Below are 21,495 nucleotides of genomic sequence, written 5' to 3' on the forward strand. Positions count from 1 at the left end.
CACACACACAACAACACCATTTAACAATCCAACCTAAAAGCTTTATGAAATAAGAGGTTGTTAAAAAAAACACCAAACAAACCAGCTTTTGAAATGCTAGAGCAGTGATGGGGAATGTGTGGTCCTCCAGATGTTGCTGGACTGCAACTCCCATCCACCAAAGCCATCCTAACCAAACATCTGGAGGGCCACACATTCTCCAACCCCATGTTAGAGAGAGCTGACCTGGTGAGCTTCTCCCCGTTGGGAAGGTCCCACCATGGAGAGAACTCAGCCCTTTGTGGCCATCAAACTAAGTTTGTGATGACAGTGGAGCAGGTCTTCATTGTGGACCTGAGCAAGCAAAGGTGGTTCATATAGGAGCTTTATTGAGCTAAGTGGTACTTTAATCTGAGCCATCTATGTGTGTAACTCCTGGTAAACTCAGGCCCTTTCTACACCTAAGGATTATCCCAGGAAAATGGAGGGTTTGTCCCTGCCTGCTCCTGGGATCCCCTGTGTGGCATTTGGGTGCACAGGAACAATCCCGGGATATAGGGCTGGTGTAGACATGCCCTCGGTTGCACTTAACAGAGCTTAACTTTGGTTAAATCATGTGCCAGATTTATACATAATAAAGTTACATTTCGAAAACCCACCATTGCAGGTGTTCAGTTCTCTTCTCTAGATTTTCTGCTCTCTTTCCCCAAATCTGAGGTTTATTTTTCTAGACCTTTTCCAAAATCCTAAGGCAAATAACAGTGACTTCCTATAGAGACTGATCTCTCTACATTCTATTTATATTCAGTAGAATAACCTTGCAGTTTTGCTTCCATGCCAGTTTCCTAGTTACTTTGTGGATGGCTGTCTTGGGATTATACATCTAATTTTATGCCCTAAATTAATACCAAACAAGTGATTCTGCCGAAAGAAGCTAATGCAGTTATTGAACAGTGGCTACCTTAATTGTGTTGTTTGTTGTTCATTTATGTTTCTGTGGTGATGCCACTGCTTGGTTGTTTCATGTCTTGCTTATATCCCTGATCTTCTACGCTATATGTTTTTCCTAGGCTTTTGCTTTTGGTATCCCAGAACACTGCAATTGGGAACCCAGCAGTTTATGAGTGAATATTTTTGAGGATTGCAAACAGTATCTAGCCCAGGGAAACTTCTGCACCAGGGACAAAAGCTGGCCCTCTTGAGTTTCCTCAATAGGCCACACCCTTTCCCCCAAAACCAATTGTAGTAGTTTCCCAGGCTTTGTGAGTTTTCCCCGTTCTAAAAGGTTGAAATGCCTCTCTTAAGGCTTAGTTACCAGCAGTAAAAACTTTAAGCTACAATATGCTAGTATGTCTGGGGTCAAAAAACCCGCCCATTTTGCCTTTGGCCCTGCCCCTTTGCTTTTGCTCTCACTCACCACTGGAATGCCCCCCCTCCCCGCAAGCTTCTCCGAAATTGGATTCGGCCCTTGTGCTGAAAGAGATTCCCCATCCCTGATCTACTGCTTATCCCTTGGAAGATAGGCTTGGCATTTACAGGCGCTGTCAGTGTTCACACATGTAGAACAGGCATAGAGAAAAAGGTTAGGCTGCATCACACATTCATGCAGCCTAGTGTGAACGACACTCAGTCTTTTGAGTAGGATGAAGAAAACTCTTCTCCATTTCAACTTCCCTCTGTCTTGTTCTGAAGAGCCAGTTTGTAAAACGGGGAGAATTGTGCTGATGTATGAAAAAAATGCTCCCTGCATTCAGGAAAACATGTTGATTTATTTATTTCCTTTCATTTCTATACCGCCCAATAGCCCAAGCAGTTCACAAAAAACAGGATTTCACATGTGAAGCAGAAGTATTGTGTCTAGCCTTACCCGTGACATGTTGGCTTTCACTGTGCAGCAGGCAGGTGGGGGTTGAGTGTGCTGGTAGTTTTGTGGAGGAGCACTCAGACATGCAGCCCCACCCACCATTTAAAGAGAATTTGTTGTACCTTCTCTATCCTTCCTTTTTGTAGTAGGATATAGTGAATGGAATAGGGGTTCAGTTGCCAAGGGCTGTATGCATGTTGTTGATCTTGTCCCACCGGAGTACAACATATCCAACCAACATGCCAAAGGGGTCGCGATGGATGGCAATAAGCAGAACGTATGGACTTCTAGGCACGGGGCATCTTTTGGGAGTCATAAAGAGAACCCAGGCTCCACCCAAGTAGAGGATCACAACAAGAGCTATGGAGCAGATCCACTGTTCAGAGCAGTGGCGATGCAATGCTGCCAACCATTCAATTGTTTTAAAGGGCTTAGTTTCAAATCCTGTGTGAAGTTAGCATCGCTGCTGATCCACTGCTTAACCAGCAGGTAAGACCAGCTGCAGGAAGGAGATAGGTGGGGTGTGTAATTCTGCAACTTACACCCAGGGCCAAACTACTTGTGATGCTTGGTCACACACGAATGTTTTCTCCAAGTGTGTGTGCTCGGTTTTGTTTTACTCTTAAGCTGGAAGATACGATCTGGAGCAGTGATGCACTTCCACCATGTGCACAGGGACACATCTCTCCCTGTGGGGCATTTTTCTTTTCAAAACCATCCTCTCTGGGCTGTTTGTTGTTGTTGTTGTTGTTGTTGTTCTCTGGAGGGAACACAGCTTAAAGGGGGCTTTTCTTTTTTTAAAAAAGAATTGCCTGCAGAGAAAGAGACATACGTGAGCGTCTGTACGCATTCACACATTGGCAGTTCATGAGTTCTGTATTTTAAAAGGGGAGAGGAGGAGCATGGATTAACTGATAGTTAATGATTAAGTTATTTTTCTTTATACAGCAGACAGAAAGGGATGGAGTGTAAACAGGTGGGCCTGTCCTGAATCTTTAAAATGGCAGAGTAAGTTTGCAACTTTTTCAAAATATGGTGACTAAATCACCTTGGACTGGTTGCTATAAACATATTCTGCCAATGCTCAGAGAGCTTCATTAGCTGCCACTTCAATAGGTCCAATTCAAAGTTCTGAGTTTGGACTTTACAGTGACCTGAGACCTGGGTGTCTGAAGAGGTGCCTTCTTTCCCATTAACCTGGCCACTTGTTTAAGACCCTCCTTGAACAAACTCCCCTTGCCCAAGTAGAGGGACCAGTATACTGCCAGGGAGTAAGGGATTTCCCCCCAAGAAGGGAGCAGATGGAGCTCAGAGAGGATGTGTGACTACAGCACTGCATCCCTCCCTTGATGGCTATTGTTCCACAAAAGGCATCAGTGGGCCAACTCTTCCTTGGTCATTCTTCCCACTAACATTTCAATCTCCATTTTCCTTTAATGCTTCTTTGTTCCACTCCTACCTCCTGCTTCAGACTGCACTTCCCTTATAGCTGGCATCTGCTACATCTATAGCTGTCTGTTTCCCCTGAGTCCTCATGTCTGCTTTGTGTCCCCCTATCCCGGTGCCTGCCTCAGACATTTTGCTGTCTGAGGTGGGTCCCAGATGCCCCCTCCCCCTGGTTTGGTAGGTCCAGCATTTTATATAGTCTTGTAGCACAATTCCTGTCTTCATCCATCCGCTCCTCATAGAGCTGCCTAAAACAGATCACTTTTCCCCTCCTCAATCTCTCTATGCACCTTTTTCTGTCCTCTGAATAAGGTGGTGATCCTGTTGGCAGTGGCCTTGTACCAACAGGGTTCATGGCGGTACAATACTGAGAAGAGGGAGTTTAAGCTTTTCATGTAGCACCCGTTCATACCAATGTAATGAAAATGCTTGAAAATGCTTGAAAATGGCAGGTAGAAAAGCATTACAACGTTTGAACTTGGGCTTCAAGGTAAAAGCTGAAAATGCTAAACAACATGTCCTAGAATCCCTCGAACAGCCTCTACACTTAACTATAGCAAATTAAGAGAATGAGTAGTAAAAATAAATGCTTAAGGTGCTCTGCCTTTTTATGCAAAACAAGATAAAAGTTGCTGTGTTAAATTCAAAGGAGAATGGCACTGCTGTTCTCTGTGTGAGATTAATTTCAGTTCAGTGTTTGAGACAAAGGTGGACCCAAAGTTCTAAATTTCAGCCCGCTTTGTGTGAGGGGTGGTGGAATTCTGTTCCCTGTATACTCACAAGAAACAACATATGAAGCAATGGCCAGTGGGGCCACCATTTTCCCCTGCTCCCAGAATGCCTCAGCGAGGGACGCCAGTGTAGCATAACATTGTTCAGAGGGGCATGGCAGCCACTGAGAGGATCAATTGTTACCGAGTATATGGGGGGAGGCACACCCTGCCCCCCCGCAAACCTTCAGTTTACCTAGCACCCACAATTGAGATAGTAGAATAGGGAGAAGGCCATTTTTGGCTTAGCTTTACTTTGAGGGCTTCTTCACATTTGATGTTCTTTGAGAGTGTGACGAATAAGGCTTGTTTGCTGAGAAATGGGACCTTAATTGTATTTCAGAATTTGAATAAAATGACACTGGGCCTGATGAAGTGGAATACCTGGTTAGTTACCTTTTGGATTTGAGACCTATCATTCCTGATTGTTTCAGTAGAAAATGCAGAAAGCAAGGAGAACTGTTTTAATAAAACTGAAGCAAGCTATTACAATGTATAGGGAATTTTGTGGCTGCTGCAGTATTATATTATTTTGTTGACTTCTATTTGTTGTAAGTTGCTTTAGGATTCTCTGTAAGAAACCATGTGGTGGGGCATGCATTTCAAAAATTTCAGATTTTGCAGTTTGGTTTTGGTTTCCACTTTCACACATTACACAGCAACACCCCCAGGTTATTTGCTAACTGCACAAACAAGCTTTAAACTTGTGTGCCACTTGCACTTTTTAATGCTAGGTCGGTTCTTGCACAACATTGAGATGGAATTTCCTGAGCGAGGCATTAAAACTGGTTCCTTCTTTTGAATGCATCTTTTCACATTATATAAGCCTCAACAAAGTGTTTCCATCTACATATATATATATGTCTTTAACTGAAGAGAGACTGAAAAATCCCCTAACTTCTATGACCTGGCTCAAACAGATGTCTCAAAATAGAAGTCAGTTTCATATAGCAAGCAGCAAATGGATACAGTAGTGCACTTTCATCGGCAGCAAGTTAGATAGTAGCAGTATATAATGTGACAGTATTTACCCACACAGTAAAGTTGGATCTGCAGCTGTGGCTATGGGGAACTGGTTTTCCTTGGGGTGGGGAATATTGGCTAGCAGCCAAAACACAGGCTGCTTTCTGATGTGGCTGTAACATGTGTTCTTACTCTGACACCGACTGGAAAACAAGAGGCTGTCTGTCTCAAAGAGCATTTTGGATATCGAATATCATTTTGATTAAAAGTTGAGGAACGATTAAACATACTGTATGGCTAAAGGAATGCAATTAGATTGCACTTTTTAGAGTAGAATTGCAGATTGCTTGATCAAATGGTGTGTTGAGTTTCCTAAGGGCCATTTCACACATTATGCAGAGGCAAGCATGGGTTTGCCACCAAGTGCAGGGAACAGCAACAAACTGGGCCTTCCTGCTGAGGGTATCTGACTAATACTCAAATTTACAAAGACATGTTTAATCATAGCTTTTGGAGGGACTTTGGAGGCCATGTAGTCCAACCCTCTGGCTTCAATGCAGGATCTTCAATGTAAGATGCAACTACAGCATCCCTGACAGATGGCCACCCAGCCTCTACTTAAATAGCTCCAGTGAAAGAAAGCCCACCACCTCCCAAGGCTTACTGTTAGGAAGTTTCTTCAAATGTTTAATCAAAATCTGCTTCCCAAGAACTTGGTTCTGCTCCTGCTCTCTGGAGCAACAGAGAACAGGTCTGCTCTATCTGCTACATGACAAATTTTTGGAAGACTGCTCTCATGCCTCCCCTTAATCTTCTCATCTGCAAGCTAAACATACTCAGCTCTTTCAACTGTTCCTCTTAGGTCTTCGTTTCCAGCCTCCTCACTGTCCTGATCTCTCTCCCAGGACATGGCTGTCATTGTCTTCCTTAAAATGTGACACCCAGAAATGAACACAGTACTCCAGTTTTGTGTAGCATTTTATGCTTTATATTGTTAGGTGTGCACTTAAATCATCTTAAGTGTACACCTGAAAAGTACAGACACACAGTCCAAGTTAAGGAGCTCAGTTTGTCTGCCAAAGTGATTGCTGCAACTATAGGGGAGAAGTGCAGCTTGTACCCCCTTAAGTGTTTCTCTGGAAATAAATCCATTAATTTTAGTGGGGGTTATTTCCAGATAAGCTTAGTTAGGATGCAGCCTTAGGAAGCAATTACATGTTGGGAGTGTAGTTTCATTCTCTTTTTGGGGCTATTAAAAAGATAATGCAGCTGCTAACTCTGCAGTTTAAGCAAAAGACTTTCACTAGAGTTTCTGACTGTGTTATATGCTGCTTCCCCACTCCATCCCTGAGAAAAGATGCAGATGCCAGTCTTCCATTTCAAACTGCAGCATCAGTGGCAACATTGATTAAAATAGAGAAGTACAAAAACGGGGGGTGGGGGGATGACAAAATTGCCTGTAACATGACATTCAGCACTTCTGAATGTGAGATAGGAATTTCAAAATTTTGAAAGATAGTATCTGCTTAGAGGGTGTGCCCAAGAAGATACTTAAGCATTAACTTTCAGTTGCCACATGTAATCAGGTACTGCAGCATTTAAATAATTTCACCCTTCTCCAAGTTTGGTTCCATAAAACATGCTAAATGTAGTTTTATTTTAACTAAAACATCCCAAAAGGTGATACTTGTGTGATTTCACATCATGCTCCTGAACCTCCACAATGTTTCTGGTGTACTTGCATAAGCAACAACCCTGACTTCATAATTATCTATGAACTATTGGTGCTTCCTTATTGAACAGCAAGGGCATATCCATTTCCACTTGCTTTACCAATTTATCGCTATGTACCGGTTCTGTGACCCGGATCTACTCAAGCAGCAGTGTCAGGTGGTAGAATGAATTATAGTGCTCCCGACCGAAGGAAGGAGAGGCCATTTTTGAATGCTCTTCACAGAGAACATAGGAAGTTGCCTTATACTGAGTCAGATCATTAGTCCATTTCGCCTAGTATTGTCGACACTGAGTGGCAGCAGTTCTCCAGGTTGTCAGGCAGAAGCTTTTCAGCCTTACCTGGAGATGCTGTGGATTGAACCTGGAACCTTCTGCATGCAAAGCATGTGCTCTACCACTGAGCTATGGCCCTTCCCAAAGGTGGAAGAGGGAGAGAGATTTGTAGCCCAGCTTCCCATGCTATGCTAATTTACTGCTTGCAGGGAACTTTTCTTGTAAATGTGTAGAAGCGTTGAAAAGGGAATCTACCCCACCCCTGCCATTCAGTCTAGCGTGATGCAGTCCATTCTATTTTGTCATTTTGCTGCATCTGTAGACCCAACCCTGCAGATTGCCCCTCTGAAGAGAAAGGAATTCTGTCATGCAGGACTACTTCCTCACATTTATTCACTCCTCTCTTCATTTTGCCTGTTGATAATATAGGCTAATCTATGGTAGGAGTGAGTTAAAGGATGCCTAGGGAGCTGTATGAATGAAGCCTAACAGAGAGAACTTAATATATTCTCAAATGAGTTCCTGGTGACAGCTCAGATTGCAGCGGAAGGATTGGCTGCTGTTCTTTATTGGGGATGTCTTGCATTTTTAATAGCTTGCAGAGTGAGTCAATCTGGTGTGATACTTAGACATGTACTCAATCTGCTGTAACCTGTTACAAAAACAAGGATTCTGAACTCTGACCCATACAAAAATGATCCTCCCATGTTGGCTGCCCTCTAGCCAGCCTCATACAACTTGGCATGGACATCGGTCTGTGGTGCACTGAGCTCACACCACGAAAAGTTTGAAATATTGAGTGGCTAGCTCTCCTGTATAGAGTTTTAAGGCCACAAGAGATGCCTATCCCATTTCCTGGTATGGTTAACTTAAAAACTAAAAGATAACACATAGCTTTACTGCTCAAGCTGCTTTATGACATGGGGAAGCGCCAAACCAAGGGACAGCAAAAGTTTTGCTGTGTTGCCTTGAATTGGAGAATCCTGTGGTTGGTCAGGGAAACAGGATACATTTTCTTCCTTGGCAAATGTTAAATGTTCACACCCACTGGTCATTTCTCTGGTTTCTTGAATGGATGGCTTTCAGCTTTATCTGACAAAGTATATGTATAAATCTCCCTGTGAGATTCTGTGGGATTGTTCCAATACATACATGCCACTCACACTTGTATACAGCTCAGGAGTGATCTTTGGCTGCACATGCTTATACTCCCCTTACTGTGTGCAGAAGTGAATATTCAAAACTGAGCAAGCCCACAGTGACTTGAATGCAGGATTTCTTCTAACTCTGAATGTCAAAACTACTGGAGAACAGGTCTCTCAGAATTTGGTTTTAGAGAGCCTCCATTCACACATAACCTAGAGGTGGAGAACCTGTGACCTTCCAGATAGCCCATCAGCCTTAGCCAGCGTTAGCCACGATGAGGGAAGATGGGAGCTGTAGGCCAAAACATCTGGAGGCTACAAGCTGCCCACCCCTGACATAACTGCAGGATTTTCTGCTCACGGCATTGATTTTTGTGTATTGTGAGGAGAGCAGAGGGGAATTGTGAACTCACAGCCTGCCTCACCACCTCTACAACTGACTCAGGGAAGGTGGAAGAGTAAAGTCTAAAAAGTCCCTGTGTGGTCCTAATCCTGGCTTCCATTGGAAGGGTTGGCATTTCTGGGCACATGGCCTCAGGCTGTGTTCTCACTTCTGGGGGAAAAGATGAGACTAGGGAAAAAGGGTGTGGTCATCTGGGCAATCTTGGAGGGCTAGATTTGGCCTGTAGCCCTGAGGTACAGTACCCTGATTTTTGAGCATTCTCCTGGCCATTTTGTTTTGTATGCTATTAGCAGCCTTTGCTGTGGCAACATCCTGTTCGAACTTTGTTTTTCTTAAAATATACCCATTTTCCTTTGTCCTGAGGACTGTTTGATAAGCCCAGCTTCTAAGCTGGAAGTGATATTGTCCAGCATCTTGATTTGTCTCCTAACATGTACTGTTTGAAGCCTGGAAACCCAGCCGCAGTCTCCTGGTTGATACACCTTTGCCATTCAGACATCTCTATATTAAAAGCACACTGGTTGGGATTGAATGCATTTACTGCATTGTTGTACCTAAGAGCCATCTCATCAGACCACCTAACCAACCTGCTGAACTGCCAGTCATTCTTTAAACTCAGGATTCCAACACATCGTTTGTCAGATGGGTAAACTGAGGCAGCAATGAAATGACATCCCTGTGCAGATATGTAGAACTTGCCAAAGTGACCTTTGTTCCTGTAGGTGTTGTGTGAAATCAGCATTGCCTTTGTGACGTTACACATTGTTGGACTTAATTTGAAGTATTAATAAAATAATCAAAGATCAAAGTTCGTTTGCTCTGCTGATAGAGTGGAGTAAACACTCCTGTTATGCGTCATGCAGTGAAATCAAATTATATTTATTAAAAAGTTTATATTTCTATGTTGTGCCTTAAACGTTGTTTAATCTCTGTGTTTGAGAATACTTGTAGTAGTGTGCTGATTAGATTTAAAACTATGAGGTTGTCAAAGAATCAACTAGATTTTTTTTAATTAGTTCAACTGTGAGCCTGTCTATGTTTAAGACGATTGGAAATTAAGAAAAACCAATTAATGCTTTTCTTTATAAGTGAGCAGTATTTTGTATATAGACATAAGCTAGCAATTTCCTAGATGATATTGAAAGTGCATTTAAAATAGGTTTGTTTCAGAATAAGTTGGATGCCTTACAGACTGCTTTCACAATCACAAAAAGCTGATTCCTTTAGGAATTTATAGTCCGTCAATTAATGTATGGTACGAGGTACAGTTTGGGTTTCTAGTTCAGTAGTTAAATAAAGACGTGGGCTCTCACTGCTGAGTCTCTCTCTCTCTCTCCTCCCTACCATCCTGTACAAAATATCTCCCACACCCACCAGGTTCTGCCAAATTCAGACTTGGACAGGCAAAACAACCTTAGAACATGCTTGAACTCACACAGGCTAATGGAAGAATACTCCTTATAATACTGTAATTTATCATTATTTTTAATTTGAAAAGGATTTGTAAGTCTTCAGAGTGCCTAACTGAACACTTAAAAATTGGGTATTGCAAGATGAAGTATAGGCTATGTTCGCAAAAATGTTTTCTTCAGTTTAACAAATGCTTAATGCGTTTTCACTCTTGTATTTATTTATTTATTTATTTTGGCAGAAAGACAATTTAAACATGAGGCAAATATACATGATACAGTTCTTCCCGGGACTGTGCGACATCAGACTACTGCTGCAGGCCCTATAAGAGTAGCTTGACATCTGGAAAACCAGCATGTCCGCAGAAGCTAGGCTTAAATACGTTCTCCCTGACATTCTAGCTTTCCATCTGTGGCAGCCCAAATGAAGGCATGGGCATGAGTCCTTGTGTCTCCAGGCTGCTGCTGCTGCATCACTGAGTGTTATTCTACACATTTAACAGATGGAGATGACAGAGCTCTGGCTTTAGACTAGGGGTGGGCAGAGGAGTTGTGTTTCTGAATGCTCCCTGCATGTAGTAAGCTTAGCACATCAGCAAGAGGGTCTCTTTCTCCCTCTGACTTGCTAGTTTACTACATGCAGCAAACTGCAGGTGTGTGACATTCAGAAGTACTCTCCTGACCTGCAGTATGAAGTGAAGCAGCCTGGTATTCTAATGCTATGGTCTATATAATGTACAGGGGAGTTCTCTGTAGCTCCTTTCTTCTTTTACCTTTTGTGGTGCTGCAGTGCACTTCCTTACTCAGATAAGGAGAAAAACTCTAGGGCCGGAGTAAACTGGTGCGCTCCAGGTGTGTTTGGCTACAATTCCCATACAATTCCCAGAGCTTATGTGAGTTTGTTCATTCATTCATTACCTTTCTATTGTGTCCAGTAGCCAAAGCTCTCTGGGCGGCTTACAAACATTAAACCTAAAAATACAATATAATATAGAACCACTTTCATACAAAAAATGCAAAACAATTTTGCACAATCAACATTAACAATCCCAGAACCCTTCAAAAACGTTATCATATGCTGTCAAATGTCTGGGAGTAGACGAAAGTCTGAATCTGGCACCAGAAAGATGACAATGTTGATGCCAGGTCAACCTCACTGGGGTGAAAGAGTGTCCCATAATCGGAGGCTACCACCGAGAAGGCCCTCTCCTTTGTTGCCATCCTCCAGCCTTGAGGGAGATTCTTGAAGATCGTAGTATACACTTAGGTTCATATGGAGAGAGGTATTCCAGCAGGTATTGCAGCCCCAAGCTGTATAATTTGTAGTCCAAAACATCTGAAGAGCATCAGGTTTCCTACTCCTGCCCTAGGGCATGTGTGAAGAGCCCGTGTTATAATTAGTGCATCCCTATGATGGTTTCCTTCCTGAAAGCTAGGGCAACACTAGTGTGAGGAGGTACAGTGGTCTCTCAGGACTGCCAATGGTATCTGAGCATCACAGGAAGCAGCTCTGTTTCAATGGCTCTCCTGCTGCAAAACAAACAGCAGCTGGCCACTAAACTGGGAATAATTTGCAAAACACAATTCATTTTGTTGACTGTAATATCAGTTTGAAGATATTGACCAGCGTGTTGAAGTTTACAGTACTGAAGGTTCTTGGGACAAAGTCCTCCCGTCTGATGAAGTTATGATAGCTTAGATGACACAGAGTCCTTTTGGCAAACAGCACAGTCACGTTTCAGAGTTTCCCTTCTTGAGCAGTCTGGTATAAAATTTAATGCTGAAGTGTCCCACGGTTTCAGTGAAAGCTTCCACAGCAAGAAAAGGTTCCTCTTTCTCTGCTGCAACCAAATGCCTCCCTTGCACCCCCAATCTTCAAAGAAAATAAAAATACACTAAACTTCTAGAGTTAGTGTTTCAATCTTCTGAAAGGAAACACTACAAATAGCAGAGATCAGCAAGATAAATTTATGTATTTATTCATTTATTACATTTATATACCACCCTACAGCTGAAGCTCTCTGGGCAGTTCATAAATCTAGGCATATATTCTTTGTGATTGGTGCAGAGCTGTGCTAGGTGGTTGTTGTTGTGTGTTTTAAGACTATGATACCATATGCAGCTAGCAAAATGGCCATCATGGTTATTTGGTCTGTGTGTGTGTGTGTGTGGAGAGACAGGCCCTGGTTATTGCAAGGACCCTAAGGGAGGGTGAAATGTGTATATAGTTCTTTTCACAGACACACACACACAAGTTGGATTCTTGTCTGTGCAGGCTGGGCCTTTTGTGTCGGGGTGGATGAGAAGATGTTGTAGATGTTTTGTCTTTATCACAATGGTGTCCCCAAGTGCAGCAGTTCACTTTCCCCCTTTACGTGTATATGGCATCCCATCACTTCTGTGACAGAAAGGAAAGGGCTGCATTTAGTGTAGTATTGGGATGAGGGCTAAACCTGCTTAGTGACTGCCGACCATTGAGGATCAAGCATTTTCCTGTCTGCATAGTCCCATTCTGGGTTCTATTAGTCACCTAACAGTGTGGTAGAAAGTTGAGGCTATTAGGTGAGAACTGCAACAAAATGTTGCAGCGTGGAGTGTTCCTGTTTTAGGGTGCCAGCCAAGCCATGCTTTCTTTCAGGATACTCCATTCCATTCCAACCCCACAATCACCATTCAGTCAGCATTCTGTGCCAGCTGAGCATGCTCAGTCCTCTTTAGGCTGTTCTGAATTTCCCCCAGGACTGCTGCTACCTCCCCCTTGTAGATTGTTGGCACTGTTTGCATTTGCTGTTAGTATAGGGTTAGCTTGTTTGTAAACCTTTTGCGTTTGGCATAGCCTTGTGAAAAGACCCTGCACAGAAAAACACTGGTTCCTTCCATGCAAACCATGGCTCCTAACTAGTGGCATACCATTCAAGCTACCCTGTAACACACTGGTATGTGCTGGTGAGTGGGAAGATAGAAATGATTCCTGGATTGCTGCTAAATCTTCTGGACTGAGCCTGGCAGTATCGAGCCTCCTTATAATTCTGGTTGACACGTAGGTTCAGCTGGCCAGGCAGAGACTCCTCATGCCAGGAATTACATTCTGAAACTGGATATGTGCTACGGAAAACATAGCCAAAAGGCAGATGGCTCTAATCCACCATATAGATGCAAATGCTATATGAATTGCTCTTAATTTTTCAGCTCATATGTTTCCAATGCAGTTCTTTGGAGCAAAACAACCTGCCTATATCCACTGCATTTTTCGGTTTACTGGTTCAGGGTAGTCCAGGACATAAGATCTGCCTTGCTGGACTAGACCCAAGGTCCATCTAGTCCAGAGATACCATCCAGATGTTTTGAACTACAATTCCAATAAATCCTGACTATTGGCCGTACTGACTAGGGCAGATGGGAGCTTTTGTCCAAAACATCGGGAGAGCACCAGGCTCCTACCCCGTATCTAATCCATATGGTGTTCCAGTAGTGGCCGGCCACATGCTTCTGGGTAGCTCACAAGCAGGATATGAAGGCAACAACTCCCCCTGTTTATCCTTAGCATCTTAACCCTAGTATACCACTAAGTATTGATAGAGGTATACTGCCTTCAAAAATGGAGGTTCCATTTAGTTGTTAGGACTAATAGTTATCGATAGATCTAGCTCTGTGAATATGCCTAATCCTTTTTAAAAGCCCTATGAAGTAGTGGCCACCAAAGCATCTTCTGGTAGTCAATCCCATATTTTAATGGTAAAAGTTACTATGAACAGTTCCCTGAAAACATTTTGAGATTGATTCTCCCCACCCCCCACAACCCCCAGTCCCACTAAACCACCTTCAGTAGTTTCCTTTTTGTGTTCATTTGTTCACATTTGTTCTATCTAAATGGATATTAATTCTCCCCCTGCCACGCTTAAGCAGTAATTTCTATTGCCCTACTTTCAGGGGAAGTATAAACAGAAGGGTATTTCCTCATGACATCTGCGGTTGTGATAAGACTTTGATCTTCCTACCAGTTAGCTATCCCACACATGTAACACAAGGAAAGGGCTTGGGGGTGAGACAATGCAAATTAGCAAAATCGCCAAATGTTGACTGTAATCTGAAACTGTACGAAGGTTGCTTTTTTAAAGTGTTCGAAACTACTTGCACCGTTGTTCCATTATCTAGAGGTACCCAATTCACCTACATTAAGGTAACCTCTGAATGTCAAACTAGATGAACTATGTGAATGCATTTCACATCTCTGCCTTTAAAAAAACAAACACCTTAAATAGCTGTGGGGTGGGGGGTGGGGATTTATTCCCCCCCCCCTACTGTGCTCTCTGTGAAAATCACTGCCAACCCCGAAGCTTCTATTTGCCCAAGGAGAAAAACAATGGCAACGTCCCTCCTGGGTCAAGTAGCTTGGTGTAAGAGGAGACTGTGGTGTTAGGAGCAAAGTTTAAAACCCTCCCACTATGCGCTGGGATTCCCATTCTGGTCCAGTGGCCACACGGCTTCTATTTAAAGTTTTTAAAAAGCACACACATGAAGTGCTTTCGCACGTTTCATATATCACTCCTTGCTCTTAAGACGGCAGTTGAAGGGTGTGTCAGGGTGAGCAACTTCCTGTGTTTCTATGGAAAACTAAAAAGCGTATGGAATGGGTATTGCACTGCTCTGGTGCTACAATTTGCTTTCCATGTAAATGTGTGTTACTGCATTGAAACAAAGAGGAAAAGTAAGTTGCCTGCAATGTCTGTGGCCGACAAGTATGGGGGCACATGGTGAGATTTTCACTGCCTCCCTGGGTTTCTGAACAGATGTAAAAGTGTGGCAAGATTTTCCTTTCTGCTTGGCGGAGCAATGCTAAGTGAATATTTGCAAACGGTGGTACATAAGAAGCTGCCTTATACTGAGTCAGACCATCCGTCCATCTAGCCCAGTATTGTCAACACTGACTGGCAGCAGCTCTCCAGAGTTTCAAGCAGAAGCTTTGTCAGCCCTACCTGGAGATTCCGGGGATTGGATTTAGAACATTCTGCATGCAAATCAGGTGCTTTTCCACTGAGCCACAGCCCCCAAGTAACCATGTGGTAAGCGATTGCCTGGGTGCATGTGTTCATCTTGGGTATGGCCTTGGGCAAATCTTTCACTTTCATTATGGCCTGCCCCATCCTTTACAGTTGTTGTGAGATGGTAAAGTAAATGAGATTATGATGAACTGTAGAAATTAGTAGTGATAAAAGGGGGATGTATCGACTTGCTCATACTGGAGACATGAAAAAACTAAAGCAAAGTGACTTCTCCCGTTATTTATTGAACAATTTCTGCACTTTTTGGTGCATCACTGTTGGTGTTTTTTTCATCTAGCAGGAAGCTGCAATTCTTACAGCTCCACATTGTTCTGCCTTTTATTTCATTCAGCTGCCTAAAAACCCCACTCCAAAGGCTGCATTTCATTAGAAAAGCTATTTTTCTCCCTCTGACTAAATCATTATTCACATGAACCACACCAATTCATATTTTCCTGGAATACAGCAATCAGAGAATGGCCCAGGCCCAGACAGCGATGTCTGATGTAGTTCCATCTCTGAAGATATGCAGGTCTGAGCCTGGGTAGTACCTGAATGGGAGACTGTCTGGAGGAAGGGTGGGATATTAAAGGGCTGTCTGGAGGAAGGGTGGTGATGGAAAAGGAATGATTTTTTTTTAAAAAAACCCACCCTTGTTTACATCCTTTGAAGTCAAGTAACTGCATTTTGACCAGGTCAATAGTTTTGCTGGAAAGTTGCTTTAAGAAATGGGGCTTTGTGGGGGCTGCTGTATTATCAAAGCTGCTTTCCTAGCTCTAAGCTGGCAACAAAAAAAAAAGGTGGAGATAAAGGGGCACTCCTTTAGAGGTTGGATTTTGTCCTGAGGCTGCCAGTTGCTGCTCTAAACCCTAATAGGGCTGAAAGTTTTACCTTACATGAGCAAACATCCTTCTGTGATAGAGATGTATTTTGACCTGAATTTCGTTCAAGCACTTTTCCCACAAGGAGACGGGTAGATATAATGCAGCCAAGGATGAGATATAAAATGTTGCCAGACATAGAATCATAGAATAGTAGAGTTGGAAGGGGCCTGTAAGGCCATCGAGTCCAACCCCCTGCTCAATACAGGAATCCACCTTAAAGCATCCCTGACAGATAGTTGTCCAGCTGCCTCTTGAATGCCTCTGGTGTGGGAGAGCCCACCACCTCCCTAGGTAACTGGTTCCATTGTCATACTGCTCTAACAGTCAGGAAGTTTTTCCTGATGTCCAGCCAGAATCTGGCTTCCTGTAACTTGAGCCCGTTATTCTGCATCCTGTACTCTGGGATGATCGAGAAGAGATCCTGGCCCTCCTCTGTGTGACAACCTTTTAAGTATTTGAAGAGTGCTATCATGTCTCCCCTCAATCTTCTCTTCTCCAGACTAAACATGCCCAGTTCTTTCAGTCTCTCCTCATAGGGCTTTGTTTCCAGACCCCTGATCATCCTGGTTGCCCTCCTCTGAACACGCTCCAGCTTGTCTGCATCCTTCTTGACGTGTGGTGCCCAGAAGTGGACGCAATACTCTAGATGAGGCCTAACCAGGGCTGAATAGAAGGAAACCAGTACCTCGTGCGATTTGGAAGCTATATTTCTATTAATGCAGCCCAAAATAGCAGCCCATCACTTTTTTAAAAAATGTTGTGAGCCTTGAAAAGCCCCTGCTTTGGGAAAGGTGGCTGAAAATTGGGGGGTGGGGGCGGGAGTGTGGAATGATTAAGTGCCTTTGTCCCCTGGAATCCCTGTCCTCCCAGCTTTGGGCTCCAAAGGATCAGCAGCCAGGTTAGAAGGCACACAGTGAAAGCAGTATGTATTGCTCTTCCCTTTCTGGTGCTTTTGAAAGATGCTCAGTCATTGCGTAATTGATGATGATGACGAGGATGACGACGACAAGACCCATTGCTTAGCAGCCTTTCAAGACAATTGTTCTCAGCCTTTCAAGACTATTATCCCAATGTGGCTGCCAGCAGAAAAACAATACAGATGTATTAATACAGTCATACTAAACATAAGCAATTTAAAATAAACCCTGTTTCAATAAAATACAATTTCAAAATACCCATCAACAGAAAATAAGCCTTCCAGAAATCTCAGTTAAATGCCAAGGAGAACAGATGCATTTTTAAAGCCTTCTTAAAAGCAGCCGCAGATGGGGCCAGTTGTATCTCTGTCAGGAGTGAATTCCGCAGGGTAGGGGCACTGAGAAGGCCCTAATCTCTAGTGCCCACCAAGCTTACTGAACTTGGTGACGGGCCAGAGAGCAGAATCTCCAAAGATTGTTTTAAAACATGGGCAGGTACATACAGGTGTAGACAGTTCCCAAACCATTTAGGGCTTCAAAAGTACAAAAAAAAAGCACTTTCAATTAGGCTTAGAAATGCTCTGGCATCCAATACAGCTGGTACAGGATAGGTGTAATATGATCCCACTATCTAACCCCAATGAGGACTTGAGCAGCTGCTCTCTGTACCAGCTGAAGTTTCTGAGTTGTCTTCAAAGGCAGCCCCATGTAAGAGTGCATTGCACCAAGTCCAGTCTAGGGCATGCATAATTTGGACCAGGCACATCTTTTCATAGGCAGGGTCACGCTTGACATGCCCGCCAAAGTTGGTAAAAGGTGGGCGGTTCCATAGCTCAGTAAGATAGAGCACATGCTTGGCATACAGAAGGTCCCCAGCTTCTGCAGGTAGGTCAAGGAAAGAACCCTGCCTGGAAAGCAGCTGCCAGTCAGTGTCGACAATACTGGGCTAGCTGGACCAATGTTCTGACAAAGTATAAGGCAGCTTCCTATATTCCTATGTTCCACTCCTGGCTACTGCTGCCACCTTTGTTTCCCACAGTCAGTGACTAGTCCAGAAGCACCCCCAAGCTACCAGTGGTTCATAAATGGGGAGTGCAACCCCATCCAGTACCAGTTGAATCCCTCTATCCAGATCAGCAGAACTCCTCACCCAAAATACTTCCAACTTGGTGTGGATTTAGCTTCAGCCTGTTTGCATCATCCATCCCAAAATCACCTCCCAAAGAGGGAGCGAGCTTTCATGTTCTTCCAAAACTCTTCTTCAGGCTCGTTCTTGAACCAGCCTTCCGCAAACTGATGGCCTCCAGACGCGATGGCCATGCAGCCTGAGAATTATGGGTGGCCTGAATAAATATCATAAATAATGGTCCTAGAACATGGTCAGAAGGCACATGAGGCAGCCACGTTCCTGAAGCTAAGCGGACCTGGTCTGGTCACCGTTCAGAGGGGAGGCCACCTGGGAATCCCATGCAGCCCCCTTGAATTCCATGATAGAAAAAAGATGAGATAAAAAGTTTCCAACACCACTTCTGGTGGCAGGGTGCGGTAGGTGGGAATGGACCCCTTTGGTACACCCTTTTCTTGTATTGGTGCAGGGTGATAGAATGGTTGGTATTTGACTTGTAACAAATTCCAAAATGAGTTGGGGGTTGGATAATTGCTGTTTAGGACACTAGCATTTTGCATATTTAAATTCCAACTCTTTGTGCATTGTTGCTGGAGCAGGAGAGCGGTTGGGAAGCTGAGGCCATCTTACTCCAGCCCTGGTTGTTGGGGTTCTTTGTCTGCATGTGGGACTAGGCAGGGCCCACTTATAAGAAGCACTAGTCCTACACTGGTCTGTGATTGGTCAAGCCAAGGCAGGAAATGGGTTGACACCAGGCTTATGGCCTTTCTAGGGGACAGCAGAGCACATGTGGGTTTTTTGTGAACCGCCCAGAGAGCTTCGGCTATTGGGCAGTATAAAAATGTAATAAATAAATAAATAAACTAAAAATAAATAAATAAATAAATAAAAAGGTTAAACAGCAGAGCAGAGTTTACAACTCAGTGACATGAGCAGTCATGTACTGGAAAAACTGGAAAAGTGGTGTATTACCATTGAAAGAGTTTGTAAGTGTACAACCAATAGCTTTTTAAAAAAATAATAACTTGTTTTGAACTTAATGGGAAAGTAGCAGGCAAAGGGAACTCAAGGCCTTCCAAGAGTAGGGAAAATTAAAAATAAATTGGTGGCCATTCTGTAACTTCCAGTTTTCTCATGGTTGTATTATTCTGTATGTTTTCAAGTCATGTCCAAAATCTTCACCAGTTGGAAACAATTTGCATGAGTTCTTTATGTTTCTGCTTTTTCCATCCAACAAGCTTGACAGTCACGTCTTTTTGACTTGGCAATGCTTTACTTCCTTTTTTTCTTTTTCCTTTTTCCTTCTTCCTCCATTTGGAGCTTTGCTACAACTTATTTTTCTGATAAGCTTCCAAGAGCTGAAGCATTGTTCAGCTGATTTAGAGCTCTAACCAAATTGCTTGTGCGTCAGCTGCATTTCTGTGCCCGCGTGTGAGAGAATGCTCAGCAAAGGTGGCATTCTTTTGACCAGCCTTACAAGCAGGCTTGCAAATGGCCACTGGCCTGGTCACCTGTGGCGAGTGAGAACTGCTTTCAGACAGGGAAGCTTTGCAAATGTGTGTTCTCTGTCTTTCAGTTATGCCGTGAATGAGTGGTGTGTTACACTAGGTCATGGTGGTGCAGAGCAAACTTTTTGTAGACTTGTTTGAAAGGCTACAGCTGGAGAATTTTGGGCTGCATTAATAGAAGTATAGCTATTTTGGGTTGCATTAATAGAAGTATAGCTTCCAAATCACGTGAGGTACTGGTTCCTCTCTATTCGGTCCTGGTTAGGCCTCATCTAGAGTATTGTGTCCAGTTCTGGGCTCCACAATTCAAGAAGGACGCAGACAAGCTGGAGCGTGTTCAGAGGAGGGCAACCAGGATGATCAGGGGTCTGGAAACAAAGCCCTATGAAGAGAGGCTGAAAGAACTGGGCATGTTTAGCCTGGAGAAGAGAAGATTGAGGGGAGACATGATAGCACTCTTCAAATACTTAAAAGGTTGTCACACAGAGGAGGGCCAGGATCTCTTCTCGATCCTCCCAGAGTGCAGGACACGGAATAACGGGCTCAAGTTACAGGAAGCCAGATTCCGGCTGGACATCAGGAAAAACTTCCTGACTGTTAGAGCAGTGTGACAATGGAACCAGTTACCTAGGGAGGTTGTGGTCTCTCCCACACTAGAGGCCTTCAAGAGGCAGCTGGACAACCATCTCTCGGGGATGCTTTAGGGTGGATTCCTGCATTGAGCAGGGGGTTGGACTCCATGGCCTTGTAGGCCCCTTCCAACTCTGCTATTCTATGATTCTATGAACATCCAGCATCTGGGATAGTTTTCAGGCTTTTTCAGTCACTCATACCAAAGAAGTTCGAAAACGTATCAGAACAGCCTTGTGCCCAGCTACTTTGCCCAACCATCCAGGTTGAATAGCAGTTACTCCTGGGGAAGCGTCAGGTGGTTGCAGCAGCAGATGTGCCAGAAACTGCATAATGACAGTTTGTGGCTGCAACGGGGCCCCCACCCCGCCCTGTTAAGAGCTAGGATGGCCAGGTGTCCTCTTTTAGAGAAGACTGCCCTCTATATGAAGGGCTGCCCTATCCATTTCTGGTTTAAAGATAAAGAACCATAAGCAAGATTGTCCATCAAGGGTTAGCACCTGAACAACAAACTGAACTGGCAGGCACACCGGTTGCCTGGTCACAATCTGTTTGTGACTGTTTGTCACAAACTGTACTGTTTGTGACACACGTACTGTTTGTCTATTTAAATTATAATAACTACTTTGAAATTTGCAGCGCTACATATAAATTAACATATGCACATTTTTCATGCAAATTGCTCTCCTTTCTTGTCATGCATTTCCTTTGTGGGGTGAGCAATTCATTAGTGGCCAGCCTATTAATCGCGGACAACTATGGGGAGTTAAGAAGCGGGCTCTTGTTGGGATTGTGGTTTTGACAGTCGGATATATTTTTAAAGGTGGGGTGGGTAACTTGTATGGAGGGCTGAATAAGGTTTCCATCAGTCTGTGGTCTCGCGCCCGTAGAAAGCACAACAGGAGGTCCGTCTCCAAGCTGTCCCCTCTTCTAACCCCACCCGCTCTATCCAGTACGTCAGGCATGTTGAACCGCTTTCACCTAGAACACTGGATTCACTTTTTAGAGCTGCTCAAAAGGGCCACATTCCAGCAGTGAGTTCAGCCTAAAGCAAAAGAGGTGAGGCTAAAGGCAAAAGGGACAGGGCCAACAACATATGGAACTTAGCACCATATATGAGCTCAAAGCTCTTACTGCCAGGACCTGTTCAGAGGTGGGGAACATCTTTCAGCCGGAGAAGATTTCAGGGGCTGCATTCCTGCGGCAGGCAGGGCAGAAGGCAAAGAGGGCAGGGCCATAAGCAACATGGGCGAGGCCAAAAGCACACAAAAAATGTCAACCTACTGTAGTTTAAAGCTCTTACTGGCAGTAACTGTGGAGAGGCGTTTCGACCTTTTAGAATGGGAAGTTGGTGGTTGGGAGGAAAGCGGTGTGGCCAGGGAAATAGGCATGGCCTTATGGG

General features: G+C 43.8%; 1 protein-coding gene and 1 long non-coding RNA gene across 2 annotated transcripts in view; both read left to right on the forward strand.

The window, feature by feature from the left end:
* The window catches only part of SESN3 (sestrin 3), a 59,372-nt gene that overhangs the window by 14,205 nt on the left and 23,672 nt on the right, over positions 1–21,495 (forward strand). The gene's annotated exons all lie outside the window — the stretch shown is intronic.
* LOC134399238 (uncharacterized) lies at positions 2,071–4,545 on the forward strand. The gene is made up of 2 exons (XR_010025489.1): positions 2,071–2,332; positions 4,403–4,545. It is a non-coding gene; the product is annotated as an uncharacterized LOC134399238 (long non-coding RNA).

This window comes from Elgaria multicarinata, chromosome 5 (assembly GCF_023053635.1).
Source record: "Elgaria multicarinata webbii isolate HBS135686 ecotype San Diego chromosome 5, rElgMul1.1.pri, whole genome shotgun sequence".
In the NCBI taxonomy this organism is placed as follows: Eukaryota; Metazoa; Chordata; class Lepidosauria; order Squamata; family Anguidae; genus Elgaria; species Elgaria multicarinata.